Raw genomic sequence first — 19,533 nt, forward strand, 5'->3', positions numbered from 1 at the left:
GATTCACCGTCTTCGCCACCGCCTTCCCCACCACCTTCGCCACCGGCTTCGTCTTCACCTTCACCCTCATCATCCGTGTTTTCATCCGTGTCCTCGTCCACATCCGTGTAATCTTTCTCTTCCTCTTGCGCAGTTGCCTACAAAAACATGTCAAACAATTAAAAATCCATTCATTTTTACATATCAACCAAAAACAAAAAACAAAGCATTAAGTCATAAGTATATTACCATTTTAGCACGAGCATCCATTTTTTTGGAGGAAATCCTCGAGCAATGTCCCTACAATGTGCACAACCTCGCCGCCGAGAAGGTTATTCCATTCCGCCCTCCGAGCCGGGTCAGCGGCTAGATCGGACGCCTCGAGGGCTGTGCGTGCAAAGGTTGTTATCTCCTCATCCGATAGACGATGAGCAAATTGCAGAGGATTGGCACGGGTTTCATTGAGCATATTGCGGACAATCGGGAGGAAGATGGAATCGGGAACCACTGGATTTTGTGTTGGAGCGGATGAGGATGAGCCGGCGCCGCCACGGGTGGAATCCCTATAGCGCGTGGCTAGTGTTGGGATCAAATCACTAGCTCGAGCTTTGGGGAACCCCACAACATAATTCTTTTTTGGCCTCTCGCCTTGGGGAACCTCCATTGCTTCCATCCACCAATCCCAAGGCTCATCCCACTCCCCCGTTTGAGTAACCTCCACCGGCATACGATCAAGAATGGAGGCATATCGTTCCTACACATTTATCACAATTAATTAGCATTCATGGTTATGATATAAACAATTAATTAAAGTGCTAAAATTAGAAGATATAAGCATTAATTAAACATATAAACATATTGACGTATTCATGGTTATCACAATTAATTAAAATGCTAAAATTATAAGATTACCGCAATGCGCATAGCGGCGGGGGTAGTATATATTCGGCTCTCGGGACTGGAGCCGATCCTAGTGTGGCATTCATCCCACACCTCAAGCTTTGTCGGACTTTTAGACAATTTATTTTTCATGTTCTTGAATTATACCACAAAATAACTTATATTAGCATTTGCATTATCATATTATATATTATATAATTATAAGGTAAAAACAAAATGTGTGTGTGTGTTTGCATATTAAAAATAGTACTACCTCACGCACACGGTTGAAGGAGCGAGCACCCGCGCTATGCAACCTTTCCACGCGTTGCCGATTAGCAGCTTCAACTTCCGACCTATGCAAATGGCCTTCATCCGTGTCCCAATACTTGAGAAGATCTTTCCGAAAAATTATATTCCAATATTCCGGTTTCAAAGCCAACTTCGAAACCCCTTCCTCCCTTGATTTCCTCTCGATTCTCCTCTTCAATTCATTCATGGTCCTTTTGATTGTGACCTTTATGTGATCTTCAATGATAGCTTTGGCTTGTGAACGGCTTTGACCTTTCAATTGCCTATAATATTTCTACGTAATATCAACAAGTACAAGGATTAAAATTGAATAATCAAACCAATTACCAACAAAATGTACCAAACCAATTACCAACAAAATCAAAAACATATTATGTAAACAAAAATGTACTTACGAGAAACTCCTCAACCCTTAGACCGAACCACTTTGGGTAAGATAACAATATAATTCAAATTCAAAGTAAACAAAAGAAGGAACCAGAAGTATTATAGGTTACAGCAAAAACAAATTTCACAGCTTTGATTGAATTTCACAATTATGCGTGCACACCTAATTTTGACGTTGCTATTAGCCCTGTCATTAGCAATCTTTAGGACTATGCGACACTATATTTGTCATCCTGTCACTAATACAATCTGTAATGCCTCTGCACAGATTAACAGCATTGTCATTTTAAACCTTTTCACATATATATTATTTGTTGGTTAATCTTCATCATAGTAAGTTGCATAACAATTATATTATTAGCAGACTGTAAAAAGCAATGCAAAGGTCACCGAAAATGTTTCAAAAATTAGGAGACTAACTCATTATACCTATGTTAAATACTTTTTCCTCAACATGTATGGGTTCACACTCCAAAAAAAAAAAAAATCCACCATAATTTGATTGTGCAGGCAATCGCTTTAAAATCAAAAACTGATAATAGAACCAAATCTCTCTAATTTCAAAAGGCAAGGCAAACCTAATTCATGTACGTACAGATTGTGTTGGTAAAATAAATATTATGACATATATGTCTCCACTGCATATATATCTGCTACTATAAATTTTGCTTGCATGAGTATGTAGACATTAAGCCAGCCTTTAAAAGCCCATTCTGATTTGATGCATCAATATATAACTCCACCAAAAAAATCTGCCAACGGGATACACATATCTGAATATAGACTTAGGAAAAAAATAAACAATACATGCCTCCTAGTGGCAATCGGTTTTTTGTCTTTCTCTTCCCTAGAAACTACAAAATAATGCATTAGATCTTAGTAACATTCCACCAGTTCTTCTATGCGAAATTATGGGTTCAATAATCAATCATGTGCATAGGTTATTATTTATTCATTTTCTAAGATTGCATTTTATATCCATTAATAAAAATTCATATAATTTGCCTAGAGTATCCAAGTACCAGTAAGTCATACAAAAAACTTATAAAATCAGTTTGATCCATGTATTGTTAACATGCTTTGTACTTACCTCCTTTCCCAAATGCCTGCGACTCTCGCATTTCCTGTGTATGTCCTATTTATAAGCCTTGAAAGTGATACATGAGGTCTTGGACCTAGATTTTGAGAAAACACCACATGTAAAGTCTGCACAAATAATACCCTACATTATATTCATACCAGACAGGTCAACACAACGCAGCCTTCTCTATGATGGCGTAAGATACCCATAAGTATTGCGACCAAATTTAAAATTTAAAACAGCCTGTGAAGAAGAAATGGGGAACACATGAAGTAGCTAAGACACTGATAAACACAGGTATTAAAAATCAGGTTCCATTTTGCCTACTTTTATTGTATTTTTTTTAAAGCCCGATTTTATTAAAGAAAGGTATAGTGCAACCGGAAAAAAAATTAACTTTTCTTGTGTGACAATGTAGATGAATGGTCAGATGTAACATTGGATTTTAAAGCAAAACCAATTCCCAAGGCATGAGCTTCATTTTTACAAATAGCAATGATCAGAAGTGTAAGCAGATAGTAAAGGTTGTATATAAAATAGGATATGTAAAAGATATACCATTGGAGAATCCTTCATTCTTCCGATAGTAAAGTCTGACAGGAAAGAGACTGGAACTTGAATTTGATATCCATTAACATAGCTGAAGCATTTTTGTAGACTTGAAAGAGAATGATAGAAGAAAATTAGGAAGGGCAGAAATTACATTTCTCCATCGTTCGAAGGATACAAATACATATGAATGAAAGCAGTAATGGTGATATGAATTTTGAAATGTAGAATAAACATACTGAAAACTGATGAGTTTAATGCCAGCGCCTAGAATCATGGCTGCAGTTTCTGTAATCATAGGGCGTAATTAGTTAGCACAATAGCACCTCTACACTAATTAGATAAAACATTTGGATGTCCTAGCATGATCAGGACACATGCATAACAAAAAACAACTACCGGAAACATAAAAAAAAACAATTAGATAGTTGGCAAATAATAATGTGTAAATTAGATAGTATAGAACAACAATACACTGGATTATTGATTTTATACAAAATATGAAGCTCTGTGATGCCTGATATTGATGACCAGGCCTGCAAATCAACAATTTTCTATCACATGAACATTATTATATAAACATTTAAGCGAATAGAAATTCGAGTGAAAACAATAGCAGAATATACAAAATTAAACTCAAACATGATTCGATTGGACATTATCAATATCACACAACACAAAATGATAGAATCCATTACACCCAAACATGTATCAATGGAACAATGACAAAAAGTTCCTTCAACCACAGTATATTCAATTGCCAGGAACTGTAAGAGAAAAAAATCACCTGATAACCAAGTCGCCGGAAAGCCCAAAAAGCCCTAGGCGACTTCTCCGAAACTTCACCACACATAGCGATTTCCAAGCTATGAAGAAAAACAAAGATTGAGAATCATCGAATAAGTAAAAAGATCTTGAAATCGAGATATCATTTCATAGTAATTTTGAAATTTGAAAGCACGATGTAGACTGATTACCAGTGGCGGAGGTATATAGAAACTGGTGGGGGCACTGGACCCCACTAGATTTTATAGGTTTTAATATAATATATATGATACTCATGTACATGCATAAACATAGCTAGCTGATTTTGTGAAAAAGGGGTTTTGTTTTAGTCTGCAGAACTGAATATCATCTCGGGAAAAAATACAACAAAACAGAGTAAGGGAGATTGAGACTTGAGAGATTAATCATCCACCTTTAATCTTCTTCTTCCAGGTTTAATAGTTATTCATCAATTACTTATTGGTTGTTTGTTGTCATTCCTCCTTTTCTTTAATATCTCTTGTTAGATATAATTGATGATTACTAATGTTCTTAAAGTTTGTTTTAGAACAGGAGTGATCAGAGTTTAAGCTGGAAGCTGATCAGAGTTTAATAAAGTCTGACCAGAGTTTGATAAAGTCTGATCAGAGTTTACATAGTCAAGACTCATCAGAGTTTACACGTGGAAAGAGCTCAGAAGCGGATATACTTCAAGGAAGGATAGAAGCGGAGGAGTGATTTGCTGACTATGGAAACTAAACAGAAAACAGTAGCAATCTTTGATTGATAGAATACATAGCTGATTTATAGGATATCAAATCAGAGATTGATTTTGTAACTGTGTCTATATAAACACAGAATAGGGTTACTCTATATGAGTTAAGTTATCGAGTACATTGTTAAGAACCCTAGCAGCTCTTAGTGATAACATATAAATCACTGAGAGAGTTTTTGTAACCATTCAAGCTTTGTGAATAAGAGTTTACTGCTTTCAATCTCTTATATTGTCATTCTGCTTTATTGATTGTGTTCACTATATTAACTTATATAATGAGTTCATAGGACCTAACAAGTGGTATCAGAGCCAGCTCTGTTAAGATAACTACAGTGAGATCTTAATCACAATCATGTCTGAAAAATCACAAGCTTCATCTTTTAGAGTTCCAATCCTTAAGGCATCTGAATATCCAGTCTGGAAAGAAAGAATGATCATATTCTTAGACTCTGTTGATCCAGAATACCTTGACAGGATCTATGATGGACCACATATGCCCACCAAGCTCTCTGTTGGGCTTGCAGATGAACCTCAGAAGATGGTTCCAAAAGAAAAGAAAGATTACACCCCTGAGGACATCTTGTCAATAGGTAAAGACTCTAAGGTGAAACACCTTCTGCACAGTGCCCTTGATAATGCAATGTCTAATAGGGTGATTGGGTGCAAAACTGCTAAACAAATCTGGGATGCTCTGGAAACCAGATGTCAGGGAACTCAGGCCATAAAGAAAAACAGAAAAACAATCCTTACACAGGAGTATGAGCACTTTGACTCAAAATCTGGTGAGTCTTTGACAGATCTGTATGACAGATTTGTCAAACTGTTGAATGACTTATCTCTGGTGAACAAGGAATATGATCTTGAAGACTCAAACCTCAAATTCCTTCTGGCTCTTCCTGAAAAATGGGATTTGAAAGTCACTACAATAAGAGACAATCTTGATCTTGGAGAAATGTCTCTTGATGATGTTTATGGAAGACTGAAGACTCATGAACTTGAGATGGAGCAGAGGAGCAAACGTCATGGAGGAAAATCAAAGTCTGTTGCTCTGAAAGTTCAAGAGGAAGCTGCTAAGAGCAAAGGAAAAGCTCATGTCACAAAGTCTGACATTGAGTCATCAAACTCTGATGACTCAAACTCTGATGTTCCCTCAGACTCTGAAGAAAGTGATGATGAGATGATGCAGTTAGCAGCATTGATGGTGAAAAGCTTCAAGAAGTTGGCCTACAAAAAGTTCAACAAAGGCAAAAGCTTTTCAAGGAAAGACAGAAACTCTGACAGAGTTTATGATAAGAAGAACTTTAGGAAGAATGAGAGCAAGGAAGGGAAAGCTGGAAAAGCTGACAAGTACACCTGCTTCAACTGTGGTGAAAAGGGTCACTTTGCATCTGAATGCAAGAAAGCCAAGAAAGAAAAGGAAAAAGCCTTTATCACCAAGAAGGGAAACTGGACAGATACATCTGATTCAGAAGAAGAAGTCAATTATGCTCTGATGGCAAACACTGACAACAACTCTGAATCTACTGCAAAGGTACCTCATTCTACTCTTGCCTTTGATACTGAAGATATAACTGAGTTAAGATTGTTCCTTAAAACTTTGCATATCAGCTTTAGAGATCAGACTTTAGAGAATGAAAGATTAAAATCTGAAACTCTAAGTGTAAAGAAAAGGAATGATTATCTAGAAAAAGAATTAGTTCAGATGTTAGAAGTTCAGAAAGAAAGAGATGATGCTGTCATTGTCAAGGATGAATTATTAAAGAGGTATGTATCTCTTCAATCAGAACTTGCTAAGGAAAGGGATATTATTAAGACATGGACTAATTCAGGCAAAACTACTCAGGATATCTTAGGTAGTGGAAACTGGAAGAAGGGACTAGGTTACACTGATAACTCAGAAGCTGAGTCATCAAAAACAGAGTTTGTTAAAACTCAAAAACCTAAGGTTTAACCTGTTAAATTTGTTGCTGAATCCTCTAAGTCTAAACAGAGTAGACCAGAATCAGAGATTAACAACAATTTAAAATCTGATAAGCCCAAACAGGTTAACATAGGACTGATGACTCAGAAACAGCTTAAACATAAGCTTAAAGAGGTAAAGTCTGATGACAAAAACAAGGAGCCTAGGAAAAATAGAAATGGCAAGATTGGAATAGACAAGAGTAATAACTACATGCCTATTCCAAATGCACCTAGGAAGACATGCCATAACTGTGGAAATACTAATCATCTTGCTAATTTTTGCAGGAAGAACAAGGACATTAACTCCTTACCTACAAAGTCTGGAGTTAGAAAAAGTAGTATTAGATATAAACCACAAGATCCATGTTTTCATTGTGGTAGTTTATGGCATTCTATTTATACTTGGAAAGAATATCATAGTTTGTATTATGATTATTATCAATTGAAACCTTCTTTGAAAAAGGTTAATAAAAACTCTGCAAGTACAAACTCTGTTTCTAGTACAAACTCTGTTACAAAGTCTGTTAGCTCAAACTCCGATAATAATAATAATTCCGCTGCAAAAGCTAACAAACTTAATAAGGCCAAGGGATCCAAGCAAGTCTGGGTCCTTAAAACTAACAATTAGTGGTCTTTGTGATTGCAGGGCAACAGGAAGAATATTCTAGTCTTGGACAGTGGATGTTCAGGACACATGACTGGAAATAAGGCCCTGCTGTCAGAGTTTGTGGAGAAAGCTGGCCCAAGTGTTTCTTATGGAGATGGCAACATAGGAAGGGCTCTGGGATATGGCAACATCAATCTTGGAAATATCATCATATCAAATGTAGCTCTTGTTCAAGGGCTAAAACACAATTTACTCTCTGTCAGTCAGATCTGTGACAGAGGATATCATGTTGATTTCTATGAAGAACACAGTGAGATAGTAAGCAAGTCAACAGGCAAAGTGGCAGTGATTGCTCACAGACATGGAAATATTTATGAAATCCACTTGCCTACAAACTCTGAAGGAAAAGCAATTTGCTTATCTACAAGAATCTCTGCAGAAGAAAGTTTGAAGTGGCATAAGAAGCTCTCACATCTCAATTTCAACTCCATAAATGAGCTTATAAAGAAAAAGCTTGTGAGAGGACTCCCTGAATCACTACTCACTTCAGATGGCCTATGTGATTCATGTCAAAAGGCCAAGCAGAGAAAGACATCCTTCAAAAGTAAGACTGAATTCTCAATAAAGAAGCAATATTATCTTCTACATGTTGATCTATTTGGACCAGTTAATGTACCATCCATTGCAAGGAAGAAATATGCTCTTGTCATTGTTGATGAGTATACCAGATACACTTGGGTATATTTTCTTCACTCTAAAGATGAAACAGCTTTACATCTGATGGATCATGTGAAGCAACTGGATCATGGATCAGAAGACAAAGTGAAGATCATTAGAAGTGATAATGGAACTGAGTTCAGAAATTCAACAATGGAAGAGTTCTGCAAAGAAAGAGGTGTAGTGCAACAATTCTCTGCACCTGGTACACCACAACAAAATGGTGTAGTTGAAAGGAAAAACAGGACTCTAATAGAAGCTTCCAGAACTATGCTTGATGAAGCTAAATTACCTACTTATTTCTGGGCAGAAGCTGTTCAAACAGCTTGTTTCACTCAAAATGCAACACTGATTAATAAGCATGGCAAGACCCCATATGAGATGGTGAAGAAAAAGAAGCCAAATCTGAAGTACTTTCATATATTTGGGTGCAAATGCTTTGTATTGAAGACTCATCCAGAACAGCTTACCAAGTTTGATTTAAAAGCTGATGAAGGCATTTTTGTAGGTTATCCTCTGACAACAAAGGCCTTCAGAGTCTACAATCTAAGAACCAAGGTGATCATGGAATCCATACATGTGTCATTTGATGACAAGAGAATCATGGGTTTAGCAGATATGGATGATCATGAAGAACTGCATTTTGGAAATGAAGAAATATTCTCTGATTCGACAAACTCTGATGAACAGTCAAACTCTGACTGTGAGCAAAATACAGCAAACTCTGGTGAAAATTCACAAGTTCATTATGATGAAGCAAATGTTGAGGGGGAGCATCAGAATGTTTCAGACTCTACCCAAGACTCAAACTCATCAGAGAATGCTGACTCAAACTCATCAGAGAATACTGATTCAAACTCTGATAGCACAAATTTAGGGGGAGCTACAGAGAATGATCAACAGAGTCAAGAGAGCATGGATCAAGGGGGAGGATCCAATGATGAAAATGGTCAACTTCCACATGCTAGGAAGTGGACAAAATCTCACACACCTGATTTGATAATTGGAAATCCAGAAGCAGGTGTGCAAACAAGGACAGCTACAGCAAATGAGTGTCTACATCATTGCTTTCTGTCACAATCAGAACCTAAAAAGGTGGAGGAAGCTCTTCAAGATGCTGACTGGATTCAAGCAATGCAGGAGGAGCTAAATGAGTTTGAGAGAAACAAAGTATGGACCCTAGTACCAAGACCAAAAGATAGATCCATAGTTGGTACAAAATGGGTTTTCAGAAACAAAACTGATAGTGAAGGTGTCATTACAAGGAATAAAGCAAGACTTGTGGCAAAAGGGTATTCACAACAGGAAGGTATTGACTATGATGAGACATTTGCTCCAGTTGCAAGATTGGAGGCAATTAGAATCTTTCTGGCCTATGCTGCTCACAAGAAATTCAAAGTATTCCAGATGGATGTCAAGAGTGCTTTTCTTAATGGGAAACTGGATGAAGAGGTATATGTTGAACAACCTCCAGGATTTGTGGATCCAAAGCATCCAGACTATGTCTACAGATTGGACAAAGCACTTTATGGACTAAAGCAGGCTCCAAGGGCATGGTATGAAACTCTGGCTCAATTTCTTCTTGAAAGTGGATTTACTAGAGGTACCATAGATAAAACCCTGTTTTATTTGAATCATGGTAATGATCTGCTTTTAGTTCAAATCTATGTTGATGATATCATTTTTGGTTCCACTAATGCTAAACTCTGTCAAAGATTTGCCAAGCTCATGCAGTCTAGGTACCAAATGAGTATGATGGGGGAACTCAGTTATTTTCTGGGTTTACAAGTTAAACAGACTGAAGATGGGATTTTTATAAATCAAGCCAAGTATACCAGAAATCTCTTGAAGAAATTTGGTATGCAAGACAGTTCAGCTGCAACTACTCCTATGGCAACAGCAACCAAACTAGACAAAGATACTGGTGCATCAGTGGATATCACAAACTATAGAGGAATGATTGGATCTTTGCTATATCTTACTGCAAGTAGACCAGACATCATGTATGCCACATGTCTATGTGCAAGATTTCAGGCAGATCCAAGAGAGCCTCATCTGATTGCAGTTTAGAGGATATTCAGATATCTCAAGGGAACCACATCATTGGGATTATGGTATCCTAGAGAATCAGATTTTAGTCTAATTGGATACTCTGATGCAGATTTTGCAGGTTGCAAAATTGACAGGAAAAGCACAAGTGGGAGTTGTCAATTTCTGGGTGGAAGACTTGTTTCTTGGTACAGCAAGAAGCAAAAGTCAATATCAACATCAACAGCAGAGTCAGAGTATATAGCTGCAGGCAGCTGCTGTGCTCAAATTCTTTGGATGAAGAATCAATTGTTGGACTATGGGTTATCCTTTTCTAAAATTCCTATTTATTGTGATAACCAAAGTGCTATTGCTATGACAGGAAACCCAGTTCAACATTCTCTGACAAAGCACATCAGTATCAGATATCATTTTATAAGGGAGCATGTGCTGGAAGGAACCATTGAACTTCACTTTGTTCCCACAGAACAGCAGCTAGCAGACATATTCACCAAACCACTAAGTGAAGCTACCTTTACTAGGCTGGTGAATGAGCTAGGAATGGTATCAGGAACTGAGTAAACATACTGGTCAGATCTTTCAAGTTTAAATTGTCAAATTACCATATGTATTGCTCACAAATCTGCCATGTTATACTCTGATTGTTAAACTCTGATGACATTCTCTGATGATATACTCTGTTTGTTATACTCTGATTGACATTCTCTGACTTCATTCTCTGACGATATTCTCTGATGTTTGTAAACTCTGAATCTTGATAAATGATCTCATTTTTATTTCTCTGAGACAAATAACCTGTGAAGATACTATGAAGCATGATCTGAATTAGTAATCATGAATCTCAGTTAAGTTCTTTAATCTTGATCTCAATTTTGTGCTACTATTTTACACTATATGCATATTGATATCATTGAGACTCTATTACTTCACATATCTTAATTATAAGTGAGACTGATTATTTTGCATTTTCTCTCAGTAAAATAGACAGTGATTATAAACTCTGATGCTATACACACCCCTGCAAATAAGCATGGTACTCCTTTGAGATCTTAGATGTCTATATGACAGTGACTGGGAAGACCCAAACAGTTACTGGTATTAAGTAATTGCCAAGATTTTATAATCTATGGTGACCAGTCACAATCTCTGATTACTGGAGAAATACTGTTGCAATATTATATTTAAAGGTCGTGATTCATTTACACTGAAAAGCGTCCTGAAAAAAAAAAGAAAAAAAAAAGGGTTAGCTTATTTTATATATTTCCTCATCAGAGTATGTCTGTTGTCTATGTCTTGAGAGTTTAAATAAATTATTTTTGTCTACCTTATAATTACGAAATTGTGAAATTCTTTAGTCTCTGATTTAATATGTTAAATCACACACATTATTTCACAAGCACATTATTGAGCTATGGATTTTATAACAAACTCTGATTTTTTGATGAATTTTCTAAACATTATGTCTTATTCTGAGGTGCTTAGAAATTTATTTTCTTTGTTTTAAATCTCAGAGTTTAAAATTCGAGGGATTTGATCTTGATTTTTAAATTCTTATACATTTCAGGAGTTCAAATATTCAGAGAATGTGAAGAGAGTGTTCCAAACGGATGTATTGTTAGTGGGTTTACATGAAAAACATTTTAATAGGAGAACGTGTAATCAGCATTTATAACTGCACATGTTTTACTGCGCTCATGATTATTACTCTCTTTTCTCCATGCCACTAACTCTCATCTACCAGTTAAAATCTGACAGGTGTACAGCTGAACAAAAAGCCCAAGCGTGTACAGCTAAACAAAATCTGAAGAGTTTATCACATCAGATTTTATTGCTTATTGTTCACTTATACACTTCATCTACACACACTCTCTCAACAAACTCTTACGCTTTTCTCTCTGAAATTCAAATCTTCTCTTACACACCTTCTCAAACACCTTCCTTCACAAACTCTGTTCTAATGGCCACTACAGCTTTTACCTTTGCAGGTGTGGAATTTGTTCCCAACAACCATGCAACCATTCTCAACACAGCCGATGCTCCAAGGGATTATCATCCCATCCAGCAATTCTTGGCACAGAGTGCCCTTGGTACCGCCCTTACCGCTCCTGCCAGACTTTCTGGAAGCCAAATCATCAACTTCTGGAGGACGGGTCAATATGATAATGGTGGTGCAGATGGATCACCATCAATTGTGTTCTCATATGAAGGGGAGGAGTATGCTGTTACTCCAGCCACGATCTTCAGGTTGATCCACCAACTGAAGTATGGGATAAACTCTGGCTGAGCCACCAGCATTCTCTGGAGCCAACTAAAGCTGAAGAATTCTTATCTATGGCAGAGAATAAAATCACAAACTCTGATGTCATGTCAAGCCTCAAAGCTACAGTTCTTTATCTAAAGACATTTCATCCTGCTCATGATCAGACATCTAAGTCTATAGATGGTCTCAGAACAGAGGTAGCCAGTTTCAAGGAAACTCAAAATATGGATAAGAAAAGGCACTTACTACCTCTGAAAGATGATGTGAAAAAGCTGGTGACTGCTCAACAAACTCTGGAACAAAGAATGTCAAACATTGAGTCTACTCAATCTACAATGACCAAGCAGCTGGAAGCCATCCAATCTTCACTTTCTCTGATCACATCAATTCTAATTCCTGATGAGGATGATGTCAAAAAGGGGGAGAGAGTAGCTAAAGTCAAATGCAAGTCTACTTCTCAAACTCTGAAGAGAAAGAAGAATGATGATGATGATGATGTGGATGACTTCACAAAGCACAAGAGATTTCAAGCAGGAACTGGTGGAAGAGTTTCAAACTCTGACAGTCTAAAACAGTCTAAGCAAAGCACAAAGTCTGCTCCAGCTCCAACATATAATGTCACATCTGGCTCAAATCAAAGACCAGTGGCTGGATCAGATAAACCATTGACTGATGAAGAACTTGCTAGATTGATTTTTGAACAAGAAAATCCAGAAGCCAAATTGGATTTGGAGTTGATTGCTGCAGAGGAAGCTGAACTGAAGAAAGAACATGTTGAAGCTATAAACTCTGGAAAAATTCAAAAGCCTGCAAAATCAACTACCAGACCAAAGGAAAAAGGGATACTGATCAAGGAAGCTACTGTTGCTGATCAGAGTTTACCAGTCAAAAAGATATACTCTGAAGATGAGTATACATCCAAGGGAAAAAGCAAAGTAGATGAACACCTTGAGAAAGGCTGGGTTAAGAAGAAGCCTACAACCTCTGACAAAGATCAAGTTGTAAAGGGAAAGAAAACAGAAGCTGCAATCTCTGACAAAGCTCATGTTGCAGAATCACAACAAGAAAAATTAACCTCTGACATAGCTCAAGTTAATAAGGAAGCAAAGAAAGACACAACCTCTGACAAGGCTCAAGCTGTGTTCAAACCAACTATAACTCCATTGCCAGGTTTTGCAAAGCCAAGTCTGATGACTGAGATAAACTTTGAAAAGGGCTCAATTCAACCAATCTCTCATCGAAAAGCAGGAAGAGATAAAGGAGGGCTAGGATCTAAATATGAAAAATTTGATCAGGGTATAGGATCAATGTCAACAGACCCCTCATCTCTCTGTGCTCCCAAGACTGGAGCATTGCAAGAAAGAATGGACAAACTGGATTCAGTCCAACTGGTGAAAAATGACAGAGGTGATAACATTCTTATCTACTTCATGTCTGATGGAACAGTGTTTAGAGTAATTGAAGCTGATCTCTATGCTAAACACTGGGAGGAATTGAGATATGTCTCACACATATTTCAAGTAAAGAACAAGTCATGTCAACACATCTCCAATCTGCTCAAAGATCAAATCAGAAGAAAGATGGGTATTACAGGAAACAAGAATGCTGGACCTTTTATTCCTAAATACTTCAATCATCAAGGACAGCTGGTTGAGATGAAGAAAAATTCAGCAAAAATAGTAACAATAGCTGGAATCAGTACTCTTGCATTCAATGAAGAATCTGATAAAGCTTACAATATCAGGCTGGATAGAGACATGAGAAGAAACAAGATCTATGATCTCAGAGCTGAAATTTATCAAACTGGAGTTTCAGATCCAGAGCTAAGAGAGATCAAGAGACAGATGATCATAGCACTTGAAGAAGCTGAAAGAGAACTCTTCAGAGGATATCTAAAGACAGCTCATGGTGTCTATGAAGCCAAGGAGTAAAACTATCTGTAAGGTTTAAAAGTTTTCTGTTATATAGCTAAACTCTGTTGCATTTGACTTATTTGTTTTGACATCATCAATTATCTGTTAACTTGCACATAACATATTTATGCACAAGTTGGGGGAGATTGTTAGATATAATTGATGATTACTAATGTTCTTAAAGTTTGTTTTAGAACAGGAGTGATCAGAGTTTAAGCTGGAAGCTGATCAGAGTTTAATAAAGTCTGACCAGAGTTTGATAAAGTCTGATCAGAGTTTACATAGTCAAGACTCGTCAGAGTTTACACGTACGTGGAAAGAGCTCAGAAGCGGATATACTTCAAGGAAGGATAGAAGCGGAGGAGTGATTTGCTGACTATGGAAACTAAACAGAAAACAGTAGCAATTTTTGATTGATAGAATACATAGCTGATTTATAGGATATCAAATCAGAGATTGATTTTGTAACTGTGTCTATATAAACACAGAATAGGGTTACTCTATATGAGTTAAGTTATCGAGTACATTGTGAAGAACCCTAGCAGCTCTTAGTGATAACATATAAATCACTGAGAGAGTTTTTGTAACCATTCAAGCTTTGTGAATAAGAGTTTACTGCTTTCAATCTCTTATATTGTCATTCTGCTTTATTGATTGTGTTCACTATATTAACTTATATAGTGAGTTCATAGGACCTAACATCTCTAAATTTGAATCTCACTAAAAATATAGAACTATACTCTACAAGATTCTCAAAATGCGTGCACGTAAACAATTTGGCGGGACGGAGGGAGTATCTATTATAATGTCTTAAAAAATATTTTGGCCCCCACTAAAGCTTGTGGCTGGCTCCGCCACTGCTGATTACCCGTTATTAGGTGCCTGCAATAGCCATTACATTAATACACATTCATCATCATATACACCCACGTATACACAAAGTTTAATGATGAAGAAGCTTACCATCTGATTTGCAGAGAGCCAAAGAGTGGAGAGATGAAGCGGCTGAAGAACAGTGACGAAAATTACTACTATAGTAATTTTGAAATTTGAAATGACCGGACCCTGATTACATCGTGTAGATTAGAGAAATTGATTTGCCAGCCTTGAATGCGATTAGAGAATTTAGGACGGAGACAAAAATAGTGAAACCGGGTATTTTCCGGTTATAATTCTTAGACGGGCGAGGAAAATGGGTAAAATCAGTTAAATATGTATGATCCGTGGGTAAAATTTTAGAATTGGGTTTAGCACTCATTAAGAATAGATAGATTAGGTGCCTGCAATAGCCATTACATTAATACACATTCATCATCATATACACCCACGTATACACAGAGATTAATGATGAAGAAGCTTACCATCTGATTTGCAGAGAGCTAGAGAGTGGAGAGATGAAGCGGCTGAAGAACAGTGACGAAAATTACTACTATAGTAATTTTGAAATTTGAAATTACCGGACCCTGATTACCACGTGTAGATTAGACAAATTGATTTGCCAGCCTTGAATGCGATTAGAGAATTTAGGACGGAGACAAAAATAGTGAAACCAGGTAATAAATGCCAAAATCATTGAAAATCAAATAAACTTTGACTATGTTTCCTTATTTACATATAAGTTATAGCCGGCTAGATTCATGTATCTGAAAATTTTGAAAGTGTAATATATAAAAACTTCTTTATCAAGAGTTAAAATTATGAAGTGAAAAAAATACTCCATTAATCGAAAATTTTAACAAAAAGTCGATCTGAAAATTGAATATAGTGAAAATGAAAACTGCACAAATTACACGAAAAAGTATTGTAGTATTAAATTCTAAAATAAGTGGAAATCAAATTATGTTTGACTACATTTCCTTTTTTCTATGAATTATAGCAGTCTATATCCATGTATCGAAAAATATAAAAATAAAACAAAATTAACATATAAAAATATCAAAAGTCTTGATTTGGAAATTAAATGTATTAAATATGGAAACCAGTATATATTATACAAAAAAAATTGTAATAATGACGGCCAAAATCAGTTCAATCAAATAAAATTTGACTATGTTTCCTTATTTACATATGGGTTATAGCATGCTAGACCCATGTATCCAAAAATTTAAAAGGTCAAATATATAAATACTTCCTTATCAAGAGATAAAATTATAGAGTGAAAAAAAACTCTATTAATTTGAAATTATACCAAAATGTCTTGATTTAAAAATTGAATATAATGAACGTGGAAACCGCAAAAATTAAATGTAAATAGTATTTTAGTAATTAATATCAACATCGATGAAAATCAAATAAAGTTTGACTTCCCTATTTGCATATGAGCTATAACAGTCTAGATCCATGTATCCGAATATTTAAAAATCTAATATATATAAACTTCCTTATCAAGAGCTGAAATTGTGGAGTGAAAAAGGACTCCATTTATTTGAAATTATAACAAAAAGTCTAGATTCGAAAATTGAATATAGTGAATATGGAAACCACTACATATTATACAAAAAAGGATTAATGCCAAAATTATTGAAAATCAAATATATTTTGACTACATTTCCCTATTCACATATGATTTATAGCAGGCTAGATTCATGTATCTGGACGAAAATTGCGTCATATTCATTCTCGGTGTCTCCTGTCAAAATACAATGACACGCGATAAGAAGTAAACAAAAAGTCTTGATCAATGAGCAGATGTTGAGAAAAAGTGAATATAAATCTTCACACGGTGAGCATCCGATAGTGGCCTGGACGAATCATCTCTATTCAGCAGCTGCAAGGAAAACTCAATAATAAAAAGATGCTCAGTAAATGCATTAGAGGACTTATATGCATCATAATCACTATTAATACGAAAGGAAATTATGCAAAAATAATGTAAAAAAATTAATTACAAAATATCATGTCATCAATACAATATCAAAAAACTTAAAAACTGGAATAAAAATATAAAAAATAGAACATACACCAATGCTAAGCCACAATCCCATATGTGGAGGTCGTATACTTTCACAAAAGCCTCTCCAGCTTTCCAAACTTTCACCCAGTGACTGCCTTAATCTAATATCAGGTGAATCAAATCAGCGTCCCACATGAGAATACCTATTAAATAACAGACACAAACTTATTACAAATTGTTGTATATCACACAAATGATTCTACATGAAGACGTTAACGACAATACGATCACGCTCAAAGGACTCTCTAGGAACCAAGACCAAGAGTACTGTATCTTGAAAATAAATGTGTATGGAAACTTTACTCTACTGCAGAAATCAATTACGAAATTATTTTGTAATACTTGAACCAATTTCACTCTAATATCTTCATGCATTTCTTTTAACATTAATCCGAAACACAAATAGAGTTTGAAGAGATTAACATGTTAGTTACAAAATATATATTAAATGAATTAAAAAAACACAAAGAACAAACAGTTTAGTTTAGACATTCTAACAAACACTTTATGACCTATGAATTATACTAGCCACAAATTAGAAATAAATTGAATCCAGAAGAATTAAAAGAGAAAACACTAAGATTACTTTTTGCACATCACAAATCCCAACACGAAGAGTTAAAAATGATGTTCAAAAAATAATCTCAAGTTCTATATCTGTTAGGTCCAGATACGATTGTAGAAGGGGGGGGGGGGGTTGAATACAATCGATACAAAATAATCGCGGAAGTGAATCTGATTGAATATAACTTGTTAATCAGATTTATGATTAATTAATATAACAACGTTTGAAGTCGTTATATAATTAAAATGGTTCAGTTTTAATGTCCACTAAAGTTCGTAGAATAAATTTGACAGGGTATATTCTAGATTTAGTGATTAAAACAACCGGGTTATCAAAGCACAGAAAACTGTGGATATAACGATCAAGCAAGTTACAAACAACTTGAAAGCTTTACAAATGCTTTGAATACAAAATGAATGAACACTTGAAATGAAGGATGCAATGCCATATTTATAGGCAAAGCATTTGTACTTGTAAGACAATTGAAAGACAAGACAATTGTGAGTAGCAAAGACAAAGTAGAAAGGGCAAGACAATTTTAGATTGCCTTGCAAGCACAAGACACAGCAGAAAGACAATTTTAAGGCTAGTAAGACAATCCAGAACTTCGGTAAGACAATTTTAAGGCTAGTAAGACAATCCAGAACTTCGGTAAGACAATTATATTGTCTTGGCAGGATTGCTCTTTCGGCCAGACAATCCAATTGTCTTGGCAGTGCATACTCGGGCAGACAATCCAGAATTGTCTTGCAGAGAACCATTCGGTCAGACAATTAAGAATTGTCTTGTAAGCTTCAGTCAGACAATCAGGATTGTCTTGCAGGCTTAGCTTCGGTCAGACAATCTGTATTGTCTTGGCAGTTGGAAAATTCGGTAAGACAATCTCAGATTGTCTTGCTGAGCTTGAGTGGATGATTGAATGTAATTTGTAGATTATATTTAAATAGAAAATTATCCACTTAATTAATTTAATCATATAAATTCATAAATTAAATTAATTCGAGAGTGAATTAATTTAACAAATAAATTACATAATTAATTTAATTATTTGAGAAGTGAAATAATAATCTATTAAATATTTAATCACCCATTCAGCAGTAGAATTGCTTCCCGTCTTCTTTAAACATTAATAACTCCGTCTTGATCAGTCGAACGAACGAACCACCAACTCTGCTTGACTTCAAATATTTAATTTGAATAACTGATACACAGATGTACTGTCTGGTTCATCTGTATCTAGTTAAATCAAATATTCTTTGTCAAATAAACATTAGGAAATTGATTTGTTCGTCGAGTCTTCGTCTTGTAAGTACTTCTTCATTAAATGGAATCTTCTGATAAAATAAAGTATAGAAACTTTATATCTTCTGAACTCCTGGACGTGCCACAAAAGATTATTTGTGCACTGAGGCTTGAACATATTAATGAACTTCTTTCAGTGGTGTGTAGCAGCATCCTGGAATTTATCTGACATATAATTCCCATAAATCATTTGACGTTCTTCGTACGGATTCCGTTGACTTGCTATTTACTGAGCTTTCTCATCTGAGTTGAGTTGTACCTCTTTAAATACAAATAGGCTGAACATATGCCTTTCAATCTCCCCCTATTTGTTTGTTAACATAACATGCAAATTTCCTAGAGGATAACTCAACTAACAGATAAGACAAAGATTTAAACAATGGAATGTAAATAGCAAAAGTTTATGGCTTGCATTAAACATTGAACCATGATCATAAATAGATTACAAAAGGATGTTCCTTGAACATATCTAACAAAT

The 19,533-nt window shown here is 35.6% G+C and overlaps 1 long non-coding RNA gene across 2 annotated transcripts; it reads right to left on the reverse strand.

The window, feature by feature from the left end:
- Positions 1–1,609: 1,609 nt before the first annotated feature.
- Positions 1,610–4,162, reverse strand: LOC135149224 (uncharacterized). Of its 2 annotated transcripts, XR_010287493.1 has the most exons (4): positions 3,975–4,162; positions 3,427–3,475; positions 2,648–3,296; positions 1,610–1,817 (listed from the first exon to the last, which is right to left on the reverse strand). It is a non-coding gene; the product is annotated as an uncharacterized LOC135149224 (long non-coding RNA). The 2 variants fall into 2 exon arrangements; XR_010287492.1 differs by having other exon boundaries at positions 1,610–3,296.
- Positions 4,163–19,533: the final 15,371 nt, after the last annotated feature.

Source organism: Daucus carota, chromosome 9 (genome assembly GCF_001625215.2).
Source record: "Daucus carota subsp. sativus chromosome 9, DH1 v3.0, whole genome shotgun sequence".
Taxonomy (NCBI): domain Eukaryota; kingdom Viridiplantae; phylum Streptophyta; class Magnoliopsida; order Apiales; family Apiaceae; genus Daucus; species Daucus carota.